This window comes from Poecilia reticulata, linkage group LG5 (assembly GCF_000633615.1).
Source record: "Poecilia reticulata strain Guanapo linkage group LG5, Guppy_female_1.0+MT, whole genome shotgun sequence".
Classification (NCBI taxonomy): domain Eukaryota; kingdom Metazoa; phylum Chordata; class Actinopteri; order Cyprinodontiformes; family Poeciliidae; genus Poecilia; species Poecilia reticulata.
The window spans coordinates 18,568,837-18,588,737 of record NC_024335.1 but is presented as its reverse complement, the minus strand read 5'-3'; the positions used below and the strand labels follow the sequence as shown (position 1 = coordinate 18,588,737).

The 19,901-nt window shown below is 38.4% G+C and overlaps 1 long non-coding RNA gene across 1 annotated transcript in view; it reads right to left on the bottom strand.

Annotated features, from left to right (window-relative positions):
* Positions 1–34: 34 nt before the first annotated feature.
* LOC103464986 (uncharacterized) overlaps positions 35–19,901 on the bottom strand; it is a 72,438-nt gene continuing 52,571 nt past the window's right edge. The window contains exons 4-5 of the long non-coding RNA XR_001776599.1: positions 1,618–1,674; positions 35–384 (exon numbers count right to left, since the gene is read on the bottom strand). This is a non-coding gene — a long non-coding RNA (uncharacterized LOC103464986). The remainder of the gene's footprint in view (positions 385–1,617; positions 1,675–19,901) is intronic.

The following is a 19,901-nucleotide window of genomic DNA, read 5'->3' as shown; positions in this document are numbered from 1 at the left end:
CAGCCTAATGCCAACGACGGTGGAAGACACTGGATTTATGAATGTGTGCTCTCATTACCTCTAGTCGCTGTGAACATAAAACAAAACAGTCTATTTTATGTTTATGTTCTGCAAAAAAAGGTTAATCCAACTCTTAGGTCCAGTTACCAAGAGCTTGAAATGTTCTGTGACCAGTTCTTGTGCTTCGCAAAGGTTCTTGGTGCACCAGGTTTGATGAGATGTTCAATCACGTTTAAACTTCCAAAGGCTCAAATTTCCCATGGATTCCCAGTCATTCAGTTCATTAAKGGACTTGAACCATCTGGKTGGRATGCAAAGCTGCTTCTTCACCTTCGTCTGCATCGTGTGAGTCGACCTCGTTCAGGGTTTGAGCCCAGAAAATCTCTAAACAAAGAGAATGGATACTCAAGTTTAACACAGAAACACCTCATGTTATAATCATACTTTTTACAAAACACTTCTAAATTAAATTACAGCAGCACATCACCTTGCTCATCAGCGTCTCACCAATTGCTAATAGCTCTTTCACAAACAACAACATTGAGTAATTTTGATCAAAAAAAATCTACACTAGGAGTGCGTCAATTGCAGATTTCTGGCCAATCTTTAAAAATCTGACTTGTCAATTCTGATTTTGGCCGATACTGATCGTCTTGTCTGAATTTTGCTAAATGCAGAAAACGTCAGTGGGTTGGCAACAGTGGGGTGACTATTGATAACTGCAAACATGGAGACATGACCTGGTGGGCCGGTCTATCAGTCAAAYGTCTCTAACAGGAGAGGAAAGCGGTTGATTTTTAGATCTTTGCTGAGGTAGATAAGATCAGTGGATGAAATCACTTTCACATGTATTGGTGGATCACCAATCTTCAAAATTAAGGATTTGGGAAAGATTTATTGGTGCACCCCTAAMATACACAATACACAAATATTCTCTTGAGAAAATAAAAACATACACTGATTTTTGCATATTTGTTAAAATAAAGTCACCATGTCATGATTTTTTGTTATGAGACGTATAATTTGTGAAAATAAAAACTCCTCCACTCGCCCTGAGCTACTATTTCCATCTGAAGAAATCCATCACTCCCAACCAAAACCAACCAATCAGAGACAGGAGGATAGTCTTAGCGCTGTCAATCAACCTCTTTATGCTGTCAATCAACTTAACATTACAGGAAAACCGTTTATCCACCGTCATCGATGTCCATGGTAGCTAGCCTTAACATTCATCCTTAACATTCATGACAGGTTCCGTTAGCTGCAGCGTAGCCAAACGCAAGAGATCGGGGTGAAGTGGGATGAGCAGCACCACAAGAGTTTGTGATTGACACGCTAAGACCTGCCTCGTGGCTCCGACTGTTTGAATCCAGTTAGCCCTGGCTAACAGAAGAGCTACATTTTTTTCACAGATTATCTCTCATGCAATATCACGACACAGTGACAGCTTCAACAAATATGTAAAAAAAATATCACAAGTTACAGTGCTGCATTAGACATTATTAGAAAGACACATAAGAAAACATTATGTCTATGTTATTGTAGAAAACACCACACACTTCTTAATTTAAACTAAAGGTTTAACAGGTTGAGTAAAACAAAAACAAATGTACACACCTGTTATAAAGATGCCTAGTTGCTTTCCAGGAAAAGTTCAGGAGTGTCTGGATGCAGCTGTTGAGGAGAGAAAACAAAATAACCATATAAGGAGAAAGAAATATAAAAACCAAAACATGCAAGTCTTCCAATAATTAAATCAATTAGTTTTTGTTTTTTTTTACAATAAAATGAAATCATTTGTTCTGACAACAAATTTAGAACAGTAATATTTATATAGCTTTAAGCTAAGCTAAAATAACCGATAATGAGTTTACAAGCAGGCATTTCAGTAAAAACTCCCAATTGGAAGAATTTTTTTTGCAAACGTCACTTTTATTTACTCTCAGTGATGTTTGTTCCTATTTCAGAAATAGGAAAACTAACTATCTGTATGTACAATCCACTGACTTACAATTTATATGAGGCAAGAAGCTTCTCACCCATTGTAAAGGTTTATCAACATAACCTAATCTCAACATGCCTGATTAGAGCGCCGAACATGCAACAAATTTAACGCTGACTGAAACAGGAGCCGTCGCCACCCCAGTCTTACCGTCGTCACCTGGTCTAACGGTTTCCCTCCGCCCCCACATTACGTTCGTTCGTCTGTCCCCTGGTCTAACAGCTGCTCCCGCTCCCCCCGCCCACATACTCCCCACCACCACCTAACTATCCCCCACTCCAGGCTACATTTCCCATATTCTAAAACCCCAACTTGACAAGGACAGTATATTTACCGAAGTTAAATGGCCACCTGCTTTTATGTTAACAACCGGGACATCAAATCATGTTTAGCATATAAGACAACTGCAGCTTGATATTTTTAAAAAGCAGGATTGAGACATAAGTAGCATGACGCCATGAACGGTTAGCTTTCACGCGCCCAGTTMAGTTTGACTTGWAAAAATGGCCGGTAYTTTGAATTCGGTAAAATACATGAATAGTAATACAGCAGTCACCGCGTTTTACTTTTATAATACACAAGCAAACACAGCATTGTAAAAAATAATATATACCTTTTTTGTTAAAAAAAAAAAAAAAGACTGCAAAATAGTTTGCAATTATAGACTGTGCCGGGAGTCTCACGAAGTCAACTACAAATATTTCAAAACATTATTTACAGAAAAGAATGTGTTTTTATTTATTTTACTTTGCCAGTGAGGTGGCAGAAAGGTAACTCCATCTTTTAATCCAACCGAAGTCCAAAAGATATATGTTCCAGGGTCCGATTAGCGAGCTTGAAATGTCGTCTGACCAGTTTTCGCGCTTCGTAAAGGTTCTTGTTCCCATGATGCAATGTGTAAAATGATTACAGAAACCTGACAGCCCACTGGGCTGTTCTTAAAACACCTGCTGTAAACTTCCTACTTTCCACTGCACTGCAATGGGAGTACCAGACTGTGCAGCAATAAGTTAAGATGCTCTCTGTGGTGCAGCAGTGGAAATTAATGAGCAGCTTTTGTGGGAGTCTGGTGCTTTTTGGGCCTTCTTGCATGAGGTATTAAGGCTTCAGATGAGCTCCTCAGATATATGGACTCATAGGAATTTCAAGCTGGAGTTCCTCTTAATCTCCTCCTGGCCAGTGCAATACTGAGTGCAGTTGTATTTTCTTGTTTTTTCCAAAGGTCCATGAATCTTTTGTTCTTTGATTTGCGTTTAAGTTGTGGTAGTTTTCTTTGCACCAAAGAGAGACTTTCCTGCCCTCCTCCACGTACGCTGCTTGTTGCAAGTAATTTCCCAGATTTGTAATAATTGCCTGTTCAGCAAATTCAGCTTTCAATTACACTTAAAATATCTTTGAAATCTACAGAGAACAGGGCAGTGCATTACCGGATAGAGTCCTTAGGGTGACATGGCTACATTATTCTGCCACAACAAAGAGTTCGCGCTTCATTAAGCAGGGATGGCATTATAGGAATAAACCTCGACAATTAGGCTCACTGATACACAACTGATGCTTAAGCAATCAGGTTTTGAGCGCCGTTTCTTGTCAACATCGCTGTCATCAAGACACCTTTTCTGCATGACACATATTTGCCTTGTGTGTCCTTACAGTGTCAAGACGTCAATTGCGACTATGTAATTTGATCTCAAGATCTTACATGGACTTTTTTTATGTTGTAATTTTCTGGGCATGAACATCCTGGACATAACGCTCTGCTGCTATGAAACCGACGCAAAATGTCACAAGAATTTTGCAATGACCTGATAATGATACTACGTAATCTTTTGTTACGCTTCCCCAATGCTCTGATGAAGATCCACTCACCTCTCAATGCCGAGAGGTTAAAGTGTTTGCCACAGGAGTGAACTTGATCTTATTGGGGTTTTTTTTATAATCATTTGACCACTTTTGCATCACAGTTGTTGACTCCGTATAGAACACTGACATTACAGCCCAAGATATCGTTCTCTGTCTTATACTGCAACTTCCTTCGTCCTTATACAGATGCAAACAATCCTAAGGTTAGTTTTTCATAAATTATAGGTAGTGGAAGTCAACACCCCAGTTAAAATTCCCAGGATATGTTTGACATTTAAGGTTAATCACGTTTACAAATTTATTAGGAAACTAAAACTCTCAAAAACTTCAAAATGTTTCACTAGAAGTATGCACACTGCACTACCACTGTACATTTCAGGTTGACATAACCTAATGTTTTAGAAAATGCTCTTCATTTCTTTCTTTCTTTTTTTACATATGCATGAATGTAATCTGAGACAAAAGGAGACAACAGCTTAACAAAAAGTATTTCTCCACAACAGTTAATGTGTCCAACCACATGCTCCTTTCATTTGTACTTGTTGATATAAAACCCAAGTTTAGCAAAAGCATTTATTTTTCTGCTGAATATTGAGGATGTCCAGCTTGCTAGTAACCATTTATGCTGGTTTTTAATTAAATATTAAAGATGCTTTATTCTTTTTCTATCCATACAAAAAAGCTGATTTATAAAGCTTTATTTGATCGATCTCTCAAAACCTTATGCAATCCCATCATGCCAGCAGGACCATAGAAAAACATCATTTTGGACAGAATCCAAAGAGTGCAGCTTTAAGTCTCATAAGAGGCACCAAAGTGGACAGCCTTATTCTGAACTTTTTCTGGAGAACCTCTCAACACATCCCTTGTTTATGAAACAGAGGTGATTTGTCAAGTGGGAGATTTTGAATGCACAAGTGACTAAATGACAAACTTGTCGAGGAAAACATCTTGCCATCCTTCAACGATGATAATCTCCTCCGTGCTAATGCACATCTCGGCATCCTCAGCAACACATGTCAGAGTGTTGTTTATGACAAGTATGGATTGCACTACAGCAGCCTGCTAATCCTCACCCTAAAGGAACACAAGCGTATCTCCCATCTAATCAGATTTATTTGATGCCTTCATGGGATTCATTTTTACCATTATCATTAGGTTTTCTAAATGAAACATGTCATGAAAATGCTCTCCAAAGCTTAGCAGACTCCTGTATTTTCCCTATTAACCCATATGAAGGATGTATGAGACGGAGGCTGGAGGTGCAGGAGGCGCAGGGTGGAAGAAAGCGGCGCGCTGCCGTGACTAACCAAAGCACCTGTCAGTTGTGACACTGAATTTAATTAAATAAAAATAATAATAACAACAAAAAAAAAACACTTTTCCAAGACACTGTTTATAATGAGTGTGACAAATAAGTACTTCTTACCTGCATTTGACTGTTTTCATTAAGACATTGAAGTATGTTTTGCTCCCAAATAAACTCGTTGAAGTGAATTAATAAGCTGTTGAATTTTTCATCATTAACAGAAAAATAATGGAATTTAAAAACGCCCGAAACAATTAATCACAGGTTCCAGCTGGGCATGAAAGATTACTGTAAAATATAGTTTCTCAAGATTTAGTTTTCTACTGCTCTAAGAAAGAGCTACAAAGTCCTTTCACGGCTCTGAGGTTATTGGGTTTGGGGAGGACAATAATGGTGATGTCGGGAAGGCCATTGTGAAGCCAAAAATGATTTCAGTGCTAAGAACAGAGAAATCATTTCAAGTCATTCAAACGCACACCTTTCAATAAGTGCAAGGCAACACCTTCTGAAAGTGTTTGGGAAGAAATATGGAGTTGTGGACCTTGTAATTAGAGCTAACCCTGGCGAGTTGTGCTCGGCCGTGCTGTGAGTGAAAGGCAGTTTTAGCCTTGTATAAAGCTTTCAATCTAAAGCAGGGATTAGACTATATGGAGTCTGGGGAGACGTAAGATAGAAATGTCACCACAGGGCATCTCTATCTTACGTCTCAGACTTCACATCTCTGCAATGCACTTTTTGTGCATCGGTACTCTGCGCTTGTTTTGAATTTGTAAAATTGAAAAGTAAGCTAGTAATATCTAAGGTCATTTTAGGTAGAGCTAAAGTCATTTTTTCTCTTTATCTAAATCTCCCCCATCGATAATCACGCTGTCCGACCTCAAGGCTGCGTGGAGGGACTAAGATTGTGCAAAACGATAAAGCTCAGGGGAAAAAAAGGAAAGCTGGGAGTAAGAAATGTAGGGGGCAGGTGGCGCACAAGAGATTTGATAGATTCAATTTTATGGCTAAGCAGAATTTGAAAAATCATCACACATGGGATAGAGATCACAGCAACTCGGCCTGCTGCTCATTTTTCTCCTGATGCGAACAAGTTGCGGAGAAAAAAGAGAAAAAAAAAGAGAGGTGAGACAATCTCTCTCCGCTTGCTGAATGTCAGAAGAACACTGACACACAAAAAAACTAAATAAATAAAAATACTGTAAGTGCATTTTGCTGCGATGCATTTTACATATTTGGCTCGGGTTAAAAAAAAAGGATTAGCATCTGCAGATGAACTAACTGACTGGATTAGTGCTCAGAAAAAAAAAAAAAAAAAAAAACAGGGCAAGGCTTTTATGCCTCACATCCCATCACAGCGCTTTGGTTCCGGAATGATTTTCTATGATAAAGCAGTCAACAAGCATTCTAGTTGTTTTCCCCAACACCCTGCCAGCAAAAAATAGACCAGCAGGGCTACGGTCCTTTCTGCCAAAGCATGTTAGGAAAACGGCAGCAGGAGCTCATATGTAACTAAGGCCAGCTACTATCACAGCCCGAACAGCACAATTCTGTGCTCAATCTGATCCCAGCGGATAACTTGTGTGTGTCTCAGCATGTGCGATCGTGTGTGAAACATGATTGTACACCCAAGTGCAAACATCAATTCAGCAGTAGGAAACAGATGAGAATGCCTCCTTCTCCTGTTTTTCCTTCATCTCCATCTCAACCCCTCGGTTCGAGTCCTGTCCTCCCGCTCCACGTAACCATGGAGACGTGGTGGTGGTTAATTAAATATCCTCTCTCCCCAGATTTTTTATTTTTTTATTTTTTCACATAGTACAACCAATTAGCGCTTTCTGGATCTGTACGTACTAATGTTTGGTTTTGACACACTGCAACACGTTTGCTTTTTAGCGCATGTCATTTTTAAAAATTTTTTTAAGATGAACGTGACAAACCATGTCTGTAAATCTGGGAATAGTAAGCAGACAAAGTAGTGTTCTGTTTACAGATTGCAATATTAATCAATACGTCTGATGCTGAGGTTAGATTCCTGCATGAGTATGTCTTTCGTCAGTAGAGTAGGTTAATTAGTTTGTTGCCTTGTAGACTTTAGCATAATCAGACGTTAGCCTAACATTTTCTGCTATTCAACTTGGGAAAGATGCGTTGTGTGTTTTATTTGAGGATTCACCCATTTGCAGATTTTTTTTGGACAGCATATCTATAATTTCCAAAAGAACATTCATTGCTGCTTGACACACTAAGGGCTGCCTCTTGCTAAGCAGTAAATCCATTAATATTGTTTATTTTCTTTCATGCTGATTGGCTGTACCCCAAGATAATGAATATTGTAATAATTAGCTTATGTGGTAGTGCTAAGACAGTTTATATGGTTTTGAACCAATGCTTTAAGTGGGTTGGTATGTACTTTTAATTCTCAATGTACCAGTACATTTTTTTCAGTACAGTGTTCATACCGGGACATTATTTGGTTGAGTTTCTCATTTGATATGTTTTTCCCCTTATAGCTCACTCCAGGGCTTTAGCTGGCATGTTCTGTTCACAACAAAGGAGACTTTGTCAACCCTGAAAGCGCATACTTCCTGCTATGGCGAAGTCAACAATTGGCTATGGTTTTAAGGAGCTTTTATTTTATATCTTTATCTTTTCAACGGTATTATTCATGTCGATGTCAAAGCCATGAGGCTTAAATTTAATAGTAGTGGCTCCACAACGGTTTGTATTTGGTTGACATGGATTTGATTGAAAACTGGCTTTGTTCTTTTGTACTTTGTAATTTCTGAAAAAAAAGTATTGATCTGTAGATCAATACATGAAAATATCACCCATGTTTCTGTCCCATATTTATATGACATTAAGGGGAGTACTGGCACTTTTTTCTTTACATAAAACACTGGTAAAGTGCACACAAATTGAACATTTTATTAGGTTTAAAAGCATCTTATTTTTGTGAAATAAGATCCATGCCTACCTTACAAGGCGACACAGGAGTGGTATTTTTCATGTTTCCTGAGGTTTTATCTCAAGTCCAGGTTACACAGACATTTGTCAAATTTGTAGTCTATTACTAAAACTACACAAAGCACTAGAAATGGGTGCAGAATGACGAGATGAGGTATTTAAAACCGTTTCAGCTGTTTCATAATCAGTTGTTCTCATGATTAACAGAGAGTTTGTTTCTGGTGAGTGAAAATATATCAACCTAGTTCATTTACATGGAGCTCATCTCTGTTTCCTGCATAGATGATCTTTGTCCCCAAAGTGTCACATCCACTTCCTGTTTCTGTCAAGAAAGGATATAAACTTTGGGACTGCCACAGTGATAGTGTGGTAACAGATGCCGCATCGTTACCCATACGCTGTTGTGTTCTGTTTTAGAGTCTCAATAGGATGCATCACCAAAGGTTTTCAATTCTTTATTCACTGTAGAAAACAATGCAAAGACCAACTGTGATTTATTTATGCTGCTGTACTTCATACCAGCTAAATCATGGTGATTGGTCTGATTTTGGATTCGAGCTTTTGCTTTGACTTTTTTTTTTGTTCTCTTTAGATGACTTTGCCCTCAAGCTTTCCAAATCTCCATATAACCCTATTCTCTTATTTGTATTCTGCGTCATATATTGTTTTCTAAACCACTAAAAAACCCAGAACAGCAGTTGCCGACCAGGAGCTTTCCCAGAGTAAAATGTTTCAGTGTGTGCTAATCATGCTGGGGGTTTCATGCGTCACTTGCAGCACCTCTGATGCTATTGTTGGTGTGTCTAATTAACACCCCTGTGCTGTACTAAAGCTTAGCACTACCTGTGCCGAGCTTATCCTGTAAAAAAAAGAAAAAAACTTACAATATCTCAAATTTCATAAGGAGAGCAGTTTTTTTTTGGTTTTTTTAAGAATAAAAATGCAGATGCTCAACATTTGTCTTGCATGTGTTAAGACGCGAGGCAGCAGGTGTTTCGGGGGAGACTCAGCAGGTATGACATGCTCATGCCCAGGGGTGCTGCTCACATTGATGGGTCCACATGCATAATACTACACAGAAACAGATGGATCAGAACATGACACGTCTGGCAGGTTGTAGAAACGAAGGTCTGTCGGCGGTTTAATGTAAATTCTTTTAAAAAATGTTCCCCTCAGTCTGCCGAAGGAAAATAATGATGTTTCCTTGCCGACGTGTTTTGCAGAAGAGGGTGTTTGTGAATTTGCATTTACACTCCACAGCAAAATTCATCACACTTATTGAGCTGCTGTTAAACTGCAAGTGTACAGTTATAATCTGCGTAAAGTATGTGTGTGTCTTTTAATGAATATAGATCTGCATACTGGATGCATCTCAATGTGTCCCCACATCTGCATATATACAGTGCCTCGCGAACGTATTAAAGCAAACATTTATTAACACTTCATCATGCAGCAACCACATTTTTTAAGTTGCAACCTCATACTTCAGTTTACTTTATTCTGAATTTATGTGATAAGTCCAAAAAAGGTGTTGGTAATTGAGAAATGGATGCGAAATGATGAGTGGATTACAATTTTTTCCCTCCCACAAATGAGTCTTATACATTTGGCAAAAAAACCCCAGATAACAACATGTGGCATGTAATCGTATTTCAGGAATTGCATGTCACATTTGAGGTATGTCTTTACTTTGTTGGTCATATAAGTCCTAAATTTGTGCCATTTCTGCTTTACAAAATAGATCAAGCTCTGTCAGATTACATTTAGAGTGTCCATAAGAATAAGAGTTGAACTGTTACCACAGATTCTCACTTGGATTTAGGTCTGTACTTTGACTAGACCCTTCTAACCTATAAACATCTGGCTGCATGTTTATGGTTGTTGTTCTTTTGCTCTTAGAGGCTCAAACAACATTTCCTTCAGTGTTTCTCTGTTCAGCTCCATCCATCTTCCCAACAATCATGAGTAGCTTCCACGCCACGCTGAGGAACAGCATTCCCGAAGCATAATGCTGGGATATTTGATCTTTCCGTCAATCCCAATTTATCTACTACTTTATTTAGTTTGAGCCAGTGTGTGGTTTGAAATATCTGACACGTATGGCATACAGCAGGTCTTCAGGAAAGCTCCATGCAGTCATCTTGTAATCAGGATTTAAAAGGCCCTGACTGAGGTTTTTAAAGTCATGCCAGGTATTTGGGGGTTGAAAGATATCTAGCTGGCAACAGATGGCGCATTTATGGAGATTTCAGGTCCTACACATGGATTAAAAGCATAAAGTCAGGTGATTTTCAACAATCTCATTCTTGTGTACATGTTCCACAAAAAGTCCAATCCAAACATGTGCTGTCTGCCTTTCAGTAAAACTCTCACTTCCTCAGCCTGTCAGCAGAGACAAACATTACTCAAGATGCAGTAAATAGTGTATTTGTCGTGGGGCTATTTTCAGCTGACGATGTGATGCACTAATGAGGAGTTTTGGCACCAGGATAATCTGTTTGGAATTCACTTAGAATATACTACACTGTCTATGTCATTTATAATGAAGGAACAAAATGTCAGGCACTGCCACGATGTGGTTTAACAATGTCCTTTTTGGTTTGCTCCAAGAGGGATTTAAGCTGCAGGCTATGATTTCAATGTCAGTGTCAATGTCAGTGAGAAGTGAAGAATCAAAAAGGTTTAAGTTTATTCTCTCACACCCTTTGACTATTTATTGGTAGGTATGAGCTGAAATGCAACAATATATTGAAAAACTGTTTTTTATCCTCATTTGTCATCTTCTAAACTATATCTGTATGTATGTATAAATATAATTTTATTTTTTTTATATATATGCTATCGCTAAATTTAATTTATTTTATTGGGGTTTGTTGTGATAGACGAATGAGAATAATAATTATAATAAACTATAATAGTGAAGTAAAAGGAAAAGGACACACATTTCTCCACATTTTTTTAAAATGTGAAAAGCGGGGTACATATTAATATTCAGTTTTAAGCCAAAACAATTTAACTAATTGGCATAAGAAGTTAAATTGGTAAACAGAGTTTTCCTGTGTGGATCATGTATTTAGAGAAGCAGTCAAGAGGCCCATGGTAGCTTTGGAGGAGCTGCAAAGATTCCTTGCTCAGTTGGTGGAAATTGTTGAAAGGGACATCTTTTAGTCATGCTATCCACACATCTGGCCTTTGTGGAAAAGTGGCAAGAGGAAGTCCTGTTTACTGTATCCCACATGCTGCAGTGTATTGGAACACAGCAAACATACATGAAAAAATGCTTTTGTTGAAGGAGACCAAAATTATGTTTTTTTTGGTTCGCATGTAAATTGTGTATGACAGAAAACTAAATCTCCACGTCACCCCAAACATGTAATCAGCACAGTGAAAAATGGTGGTGGTCGGACTTGCTTTTATTTTTTTTATTTCAGATTAGACTGACCTCTCTTACACACAACAGATGTGAAATCCATTGTTGGAGTCATTCTGTTGAGATCTTACTTTTGTGTCCTGGAACAAACCTAAGATCTTTTCTGTAATTGAGCTTAATGTCTTTGGTTCTTTAACCTAACTGTGTAGCTACAAGCAAAGAAAAAATAGAACTAAAACATGAAGTAAACTACGACTAAATGTGAATAAAAAATAATAATAAAAAAACACTGCTTTCAAAATCTATTTTTCGCTACATTTAACTTTTATATCAGACACACAAGAAATAACACTTGGCCTGACAGAACTGCTGTCCTCTCTGAAGGAACAAATTCAGGGTTTCTCTGTCTTTTCGACATATTTGACAACTTGTGTGTTGGGAATTTAATCAACTATTCCAGTATATGATGTTCTTCCAGGTCCCTCTGTATAGTACAGTGCATGTACAGAGCAGAACTAAGCAACAGCTTTAAATGTGTGATCTACTGTGCAAGGGGAAAACAGCAAAATCACATCTGACAAGAGGCAACTGTTGCAATCAAAAGTAGTAGGATGGCAGAAAAAAAAAAGCTTTTTTAAAAAAGATATTTTGTGGGGAAACTTACTGTTATCAATGCAGGAACTAAGGAGGTACAAACTGGGAAAATTCCCCCATAGACGAATGTTAAGCTGTAGACTGGGGAGCTGAAAGCAGGGGGCAGCAAAACCGAAGTGAGAATGAATTGAAGCATTTGCACATTGGCATCGTCCTGATGGGTTCGTACATAAATGCATAAAGACATGACTGCTTTGCAGAAGCAGCATTAGGCAGATGACTCTTCATATCTCCCCACATGCCTGAGGCAAATCACACAGGGAGAGACTTCAAAGTCTTCAGATAAGAAGATAAACACCTCATGCTGAACCTGAGTGACCTTGACAATTTTAATAATGGAAGGGCGTTCTGTGTGTCGAAAGCTTGCTTGCTCCTACTTTAATCTTACTTTGGTCAACAAGTGATCAATTTGTGATGGAAATAAACTAGTATGCATCTTTTCTTTTCTTTTTTTTGAAAAATTATTTGCAAGTTTCCTCGTCTTCTTTTTGTTTCCTTTTCACCATTAGTTATCCTTTCTCCTCGATGTGAGCCTTGTTTGTCTGCTTTTAGTAGAAGGTGGGGGGAGATGATGATGCTGTGCTGTTTTTTTTTTTTTTTTTTTCGCTGCATAGTCGGAAAGATTGCATGTAGAGATGGCCTGGTGTAGGAGAAGGGGCTTTAGTCTGTTTATATGAGCGCATGGGTGGAGCTGTGTGTGAGTGTGTGTGTGTGTGTGAGTCAAAGTGTGCTGGGGTGGTTGCTGCTGGGGGAGGGGGAGGTTGGTTGCCTGTGGGACCTGCCTCTCAGAGTAATTGAAAAATGTGACCTGGAAAATGTTTGCCCAACGGAGCATGAAAGTTACCTCCACAGCGATGGTGGAATGCTCAACTGCAGCTCACCTGGCCCCTGACAGGGAGAGCTCTGTATTGGGTGCTAGTGAAAGTTAAAAGCCACTTTATCCTTCCTCCAAAAGCAGGTGCATGCATTATTTAGGTGTGCCAAAGAATTTGAGACTGACAAAGATAAAAAGGCAAGGATTCAAATGGAACCTCCGTCCGAAAGATGTAAAAACAACTGATCTCATAAAAGGAAGAGAGAGTGCTAAATGAAATGTTTCATTGTCACAAAAAAAAGTATTGCTTGCATCGGTGGGTGTGTGACCTTGTCCTGTCTTCACAGTTAGTTGTATAAAGAGTCACACTGCAAGGAACAGTTTTAGTATCAGTTATTAATTTAGCAATAGCATACATAAAAAAAAACCTCAGCTGTATAAAACACAGATTGCAAAATTTATCAAGTTCTCTACAACCAAACATTTCAAGGTATTTTTGAGGGAGTTTATGTCAAGTGCAAGGAAAAATAGACATCTTTTGTTTTTACAAAGTCTGAAAGATATTTCTGTGTAGGTGTTCATCCCCATTTACTGCAACACCAGCAATGACAGTTCTTTGCCAGTAAACGTTGTATTCAATATATGTACAGTAGTTCTGCAAGGAAGTCAGGAGTTTAATGGAGAACATCCTGAAGACAGAGGACAGCAGACAGGTCAGGAAGAAGGTGGGAATAAGTGTTTTTATAGTAGGGTTAGGTTACAAATCAATTCATAAGCATTTAACACGTCACATTGCCCTGTATAATCAGTCGTTCAAAAGGTAAGAGTGTGGCACAAGTGTAGGCCGAGGCCAGGAGAGCAATAATCAGATAATCTGCCATAACTCTGGATAAGCTGCAGGGATGTACAGCTCAGGTGGGCAGACCTTAACAGATCTTAACTATTAGCTATGCTCCCACGTAGTTGACCTTTGGTGAAGCAGCAAAAAGAAAACTAGAGTATTGAAAGTCCTGTTTCCAGTTTTCCACAAGCCATGTTGGGAAGCAGCAGATATGCTTAGGAAGGTACTCTGGTTTGATGAGAATGACATTCAACATTTTGGCCTCCAAAAACAACTGCTGTAGAAAAGTAACAAGACACCCTAAATAACACCATTCCTACTAAAAAACAAGTGGTGGCTGCATGATGCTGTGGGGAAGGCTTTTTCACACCAGGCTCAGGGAAGTCCATCCAAGTAGATGGGAAGATGGATGGAGATAAATGCAGAGCAATCTTGGCAGAAAACCTTACAAAATACTACAAACTGATACAGGGGTTCGTCAAACCTAAACAGGCAGTGCTCCCAATAAAATGGTTTAGATCCATTTCCATTTGTGTTAGAAAGTCTAAATCTAAATGAGAATTGCTGTTCGCAGATAATCTCTGCCCAATGTGACTGACCTTGAGTGTTTTTTTCATTAAAGAATATAGGTATTCATTTCCAGACTTACAAAAAATGTAGTAAAACATTCCCTTCCACTTCACAATTACAATTATCTGTAGATGTATTACTTAAACTCACAATAAACCTCCTTAGAAGTGTGTGGCTATAACATGAAAAAATGTAAAAACAAAAAAATGGTTAAATTTATGAACCAATATAAGAGTGCAGAGCCTCTGTAGGATATGAAGATGAAACATTAGGAGTGTAGAGTTGATGTAGTGGCTGACAGGTAAGTGAAGGTTTACATTAGAAATCTAATGTGCACTTTAAGTGGCATGGGAACCTAAAGTGGTGCAATGAGATGGCAGAGCTACAAAGATATTGTCAGTAAGAGGTCTGAAGTGTCTTAGTAATATAGATTGCCCCAATCACACAACAACCTGTGGGGATACATACTAAACGAGGGAGCCTTAAGGGCAGATGTAATCAGCGTAAATATGGAAGACATGTGAATAGCCTTAAAAGAGAGTATAACAGCAAGTCTTTTTATAATTTTTTTTACCATCTTGGGGTTTTTTCCATCTTATTTTATTTCAGCAATATAGAGAAAAAAAAGAGATTGCAAATCTGTGACTGGTGCGCACATTTTGAAAGAAATATGTAGTTGTGAGTGTGTCTGACAGTAACCTTGTTCATCTGTGGATATTATGTGATCAACAAGTGGGGCAGAATAAATGTTATGAACTACTTGTGATGAGTCACATAGGAAAGATTAATTTTGTTGTATAATTGCTCATCTTTGTAAATGTTTTTGAATTTTACAATTAGTAAATTGAACAAGTTTATTTGTATAGCACATTTCAACAACAAGGCAGTCCAAAGTGCTCTATATTATAAAAACACCAAAATTCAAAGTGATATGAGGCACGGTAGTCAACATTTTTATAAAAGAAAGAAGATTTCTTCAGGCAGCTCTCCAAAATAAGATATGTGGTGAGAAATTAGACGTTCATTACTGCATATCTTGAAGGACAGACAGCTGCCTCTAATGGTTTGTAGTTGTAGATGATCTTTGATTGTAATAATAATAATTTTAAAAAAAAGAAACTAAAATTTCTTTTCAGATTTTCATGCAGCGTGTGATCATTGCTGATGTCTTTCCTTTTATGGGACATCAAATCAGGAAACAACCCACACTACATTTCAGGAGTCTGAGCATCTCTCTGCAGACTGCAGCTGAATCAGCAGCCGCAAGCTGAAGGATATCAAACTTTGAAAATACAAAAGAGAGCTGGAGATTGCTTATTAATTTCACCTCACGTTTTACAAACTTTAAACAACTTTTTCTTTTTTTCTTTTTTTGCTTTGATGAAGATACAATGAGTGTTGAAACATTATTCTGTTTCACGTTTGCACAATAAAAGCAAAAAAACCAGCTCTGATTTGTACCATCATTTTGGTTTTGTTTCAAGAAAATAAATGCTGACACATTGGGAAATGTGACATATTATTTATTCTAATACTGTGTTGACCAGATCATTTCCAGGTTTTATTTTGAAATATGCAAGTCTTGTCTATAAAATTGAAAGTATATATTACTGAACCAGTTGTTATGGGAGGCAATACATAATTCTTCATGACGCTAAGTATTAAGTTTGATAGGATGCACATGGAAGACATTGAGAAAAATCCACCTCTTATGAGGAAACATACATTTTACACAATTCTGTAAAAAAGTCAAATAATTATATATGTATAAAAAAAAACACAAAGGAAAACCTCAAGGATCGCACAATTTGGACACTTGCATCTTATAGACAAGTACAGCCCATATACTAATTTTTACCAACATAGTTTTTGTGAAAGAATTTGGCTTCTGTATGAAACTTTAATTTATTTTTAAAGTTTGGGGTGCAGCTTATAATCAGCTGCACCCCAGGTACGTTCAATAGTCCGGTAATTATAGTAAGTCTTTTTCAATATCTATTAGTTAACATTGTAGCCTAACTCTTAACACAAACGTGGAAATCAGATTTTCTTGTTCTGTCTTTAATTTGCCAAAGACTTTTGCTGGAAGCCTCGCTGCCCCACTTTGCATCATTGTACAAGCACAGAGTCAGTCTAACTGTGCTTGTTGGCCTCAGACAGTATTATGGTAAATGCTTCAGGGCCAGTGCAGCGAACAAGCTAATTATGGATCGACTGTGTGTAAAAGGGACTTGTGCTTCCGTCTTTAATGAGGACATTTGCATCTTCCATTAAACTGATGTATGAGTGCATACATCACGTTACTGAATATACCAAACGAGCCAGAGGAGCCAGAGGAGTAAAAAGTTTTAACTACAGCTGGAAGGATCAATCGGTCGTCTTTGCCGTTTCTTCTTTTTTGAAATGTACAGTTAAAACTCACCGATGTTTTTATTCAATCGGTATGCAAAACAGTGGCGAGTCACGTGACGGTGTCGGTTTTGTTGAAGAAATACGCGGCACGTGCACCGTCTCCTCCACCTCCAGCACCATCATCATCAACAGCCTCTACAACCCCCGACACGAGATAAAAGAAAGCCATATCAGGTAATGTATAAATGAGAGTACAAACAAGCTAGTAAATAGTGTGAATCTAATTAAAAGATAATGTCAGCTATTTTGTCTCAAATGTTTCTACTGCTGTGGGGCCTATCTTCCCGCCCCAGGGCTCGCTATCTGTTGAGTGCTGTTGCTCTCTACATGCCGGCTGTATCTTTAGTTACGCCGCTATCTCCTCTTCCTCACGCTGGACTATATCCCTCTGACTTGGTGGTATTTCTGCTGGCCGTCACACTTGATTGTGTACACCCCATTTCTCTCACTTGAAGATCAAATATCCTGTTTAGATTCTTGCAGCCCATAGGCTTCTGAATATATATGAGAACCGAGCTCAGAAAGCAGATATAGGATTGCACACTGTACATTTGAAGAGCCTTGTCGGACCGCTTTCCCATGTGTAGGCAAAATCGTGACATTTTGTGATTTTTTTTTCCTCTCTCCACCCCCCCCCTCTCTTTTTCCAGTAACAGTTACAGAAATAGAGTGGATTGAAATTCTGTGAACAAAAAACAACCATGTGTTTTGCACCCCGCTGAATATGCCTTTCTTTCTCTTTGAGGATGGCTGGATGCCAAGCAAACATGTCTAGCTGGAAGGATAATATTTCTGACAGGAGGATTGACCAACCCTATCTCCAGAGCAGCAACTGCACATTCAAAATGAACATCGCCCCGCAAACCGGCCGCTGGAGGGGAACTTGAAAGAACAGGAGAGAGAGCACCTCTGACGATGGTTTAGCATCGAACACTGACAGCTGACTTCAAAGAGCCAGTTATGAACATGACAGGCAGCCGGCGCAACAGCCTTTGAATCTAGTGCACATTTTATCAAGAATTTATGCTCTATTTTGGAGAGATTTCTTTTTTTTTCCTTCTTCTTCTTTCCGTTGCAGCACCAGGAATTTGATTTAACTACATACTTTGCCGTAGACATGGTAACTCTCACAGGTTTCTTCTCCATGTTGATGTTTATGGGACTTGTACTTTTATGAGCGCGTGATGTTATTCCGCATGGCAGCCGCTGATATTAGCGCCTTTGATTCCTGAAGAGTTCTGAAGAAATGCTGCGAAGAAAGCACCCTAAAGGCACGACTTGTTTATTTGCCCAGATATGTATTAATCTAATCAATTTGCCTCAACTCACACCTTGTGATGAATTGCAATGGAGCTGATGCAAGAGTAAACTAGTTGGAGTAAAACTAATTCTTTGAGACAGAATTTTAGAGAGCTTAATAAGGGTATAATTTGCTGTTTGTGCATTCACCGGCCTACCTGTGGTTTTATGACATGATGCTAATTTGCTTTTTAATGTTGCTCTCAACCAAATGCAAACAAAGTAAATGTTGGACAAAACCAAATGCAAACAACCAAATGCAAACAAAGTAAAAGTATATATATATATATATATATATATATATATATATATATATATATATATATAAGTCACAACCTGAATTTTATGTGATTAATACAATAACAAATAGCAAAATGTTCAGCACGCATGCATTTCTATTCAGTACTTTTTACCCTTTGCTGTAGAGACACAGCTTTGTTTTTTTTTTTTTTCCAAAAGAACAGATCAAATCAGCAATGGAAAAATGGAAACACCCATAGGAAGTCTGGAGATGAAGGACCTCCAGACTTCCTATGGATGCACTTTTAAGGGCACATGCAAAGTGCTATGACTGCACAAACAGTAAAAATACACATCACACCAACATGCTGATCTTCACAATGGCACTTGGTGGGGGCAGAAAAAGACAGTGTGAATTGTTTTGGGGAGGACGCTACAGGGCAACAAAACATATTGGAACCTGGAGGTTTGCTCTCCAGCAAGAAAATTACCCTAAACATGCAACCAGAGATACATTAGAATGATTCAATCAAATCATATTATGTCTTACAACCGTCCAACTTTAGTCTAGACTGAAAGACTTGAATGTATAGCAACATGCTCTCTTTTCCATCTGACTAATTTTGAGGTATTTTGCAATGAAAATTGTCTAATAAAGTTCTGACTCTGAGGACTGAACATGACTTTATCTCTGGCCTGTCTGATGTTTCTTAGTCTTCATGTTGCCGTTTGTTCACCAACCTCTGAGGCCTTCACAGAACAGCTGCATTCTTACTTTCTGAAGGCATTTGGTTGCACTGGATTTTATTTAAGTGTTTCAGAGTAAAGGGGGCTAAATGCATATGAACACCATGCAAATCCACATCTTCATGATGTATGTAGTGTTAGTGCATCATATAAGTTCTCAGTGAAATAGGTTAGTTTCATTTTGTAATGTGAGAAAATAAATAGTTCAATGGTATGAAGAGTTTTGTACGGCTCTGGATTTCACTATAACTTCAGTAGGTGTATAAAATATGCAACAGGAAGTATTTGTATTTATGTTTGAAGTACAAAAAAAAAACAGTCAAGTTCTGATTTCTACAACTAAAAATAGACAAAGTATGCCTCAACCTTTGAGATAATTGCTCCTAATGTTCTTCCTCCAGACATTTCCATGACCGTTCTGGTGGCGTATCCTGAACTCTCACCTCATGAAACATCAACCATGAAGACATGGTAGCAGTGCCTCTTGTTTACATGGTGTTGAAGGGATGTGTTGATAAACCTAGGCATAAGGTCATGTGTGATTTCCTGTGTGTGCCCAAGCATGTTTACTTGATTATGCTGTGTTGTCATCCCACCCTGGAAAATGACTTACTAAAATGAAATTAGTCAGTGCCTTGACCCATGGCAAACGGCATGAGCTGCAATTTGTCTAGCAGTTGAGCTGTGAATAAAATCTGATTGGCAATAATTTGACTTTGCTGTTGATACCAGCGTCCCATTTGTGACATCTTTTTTTTCCCCGCATCTATCCACCACCCCACCCCAGATGCCTTATCATGGATGTGTTGATAGGAGGGG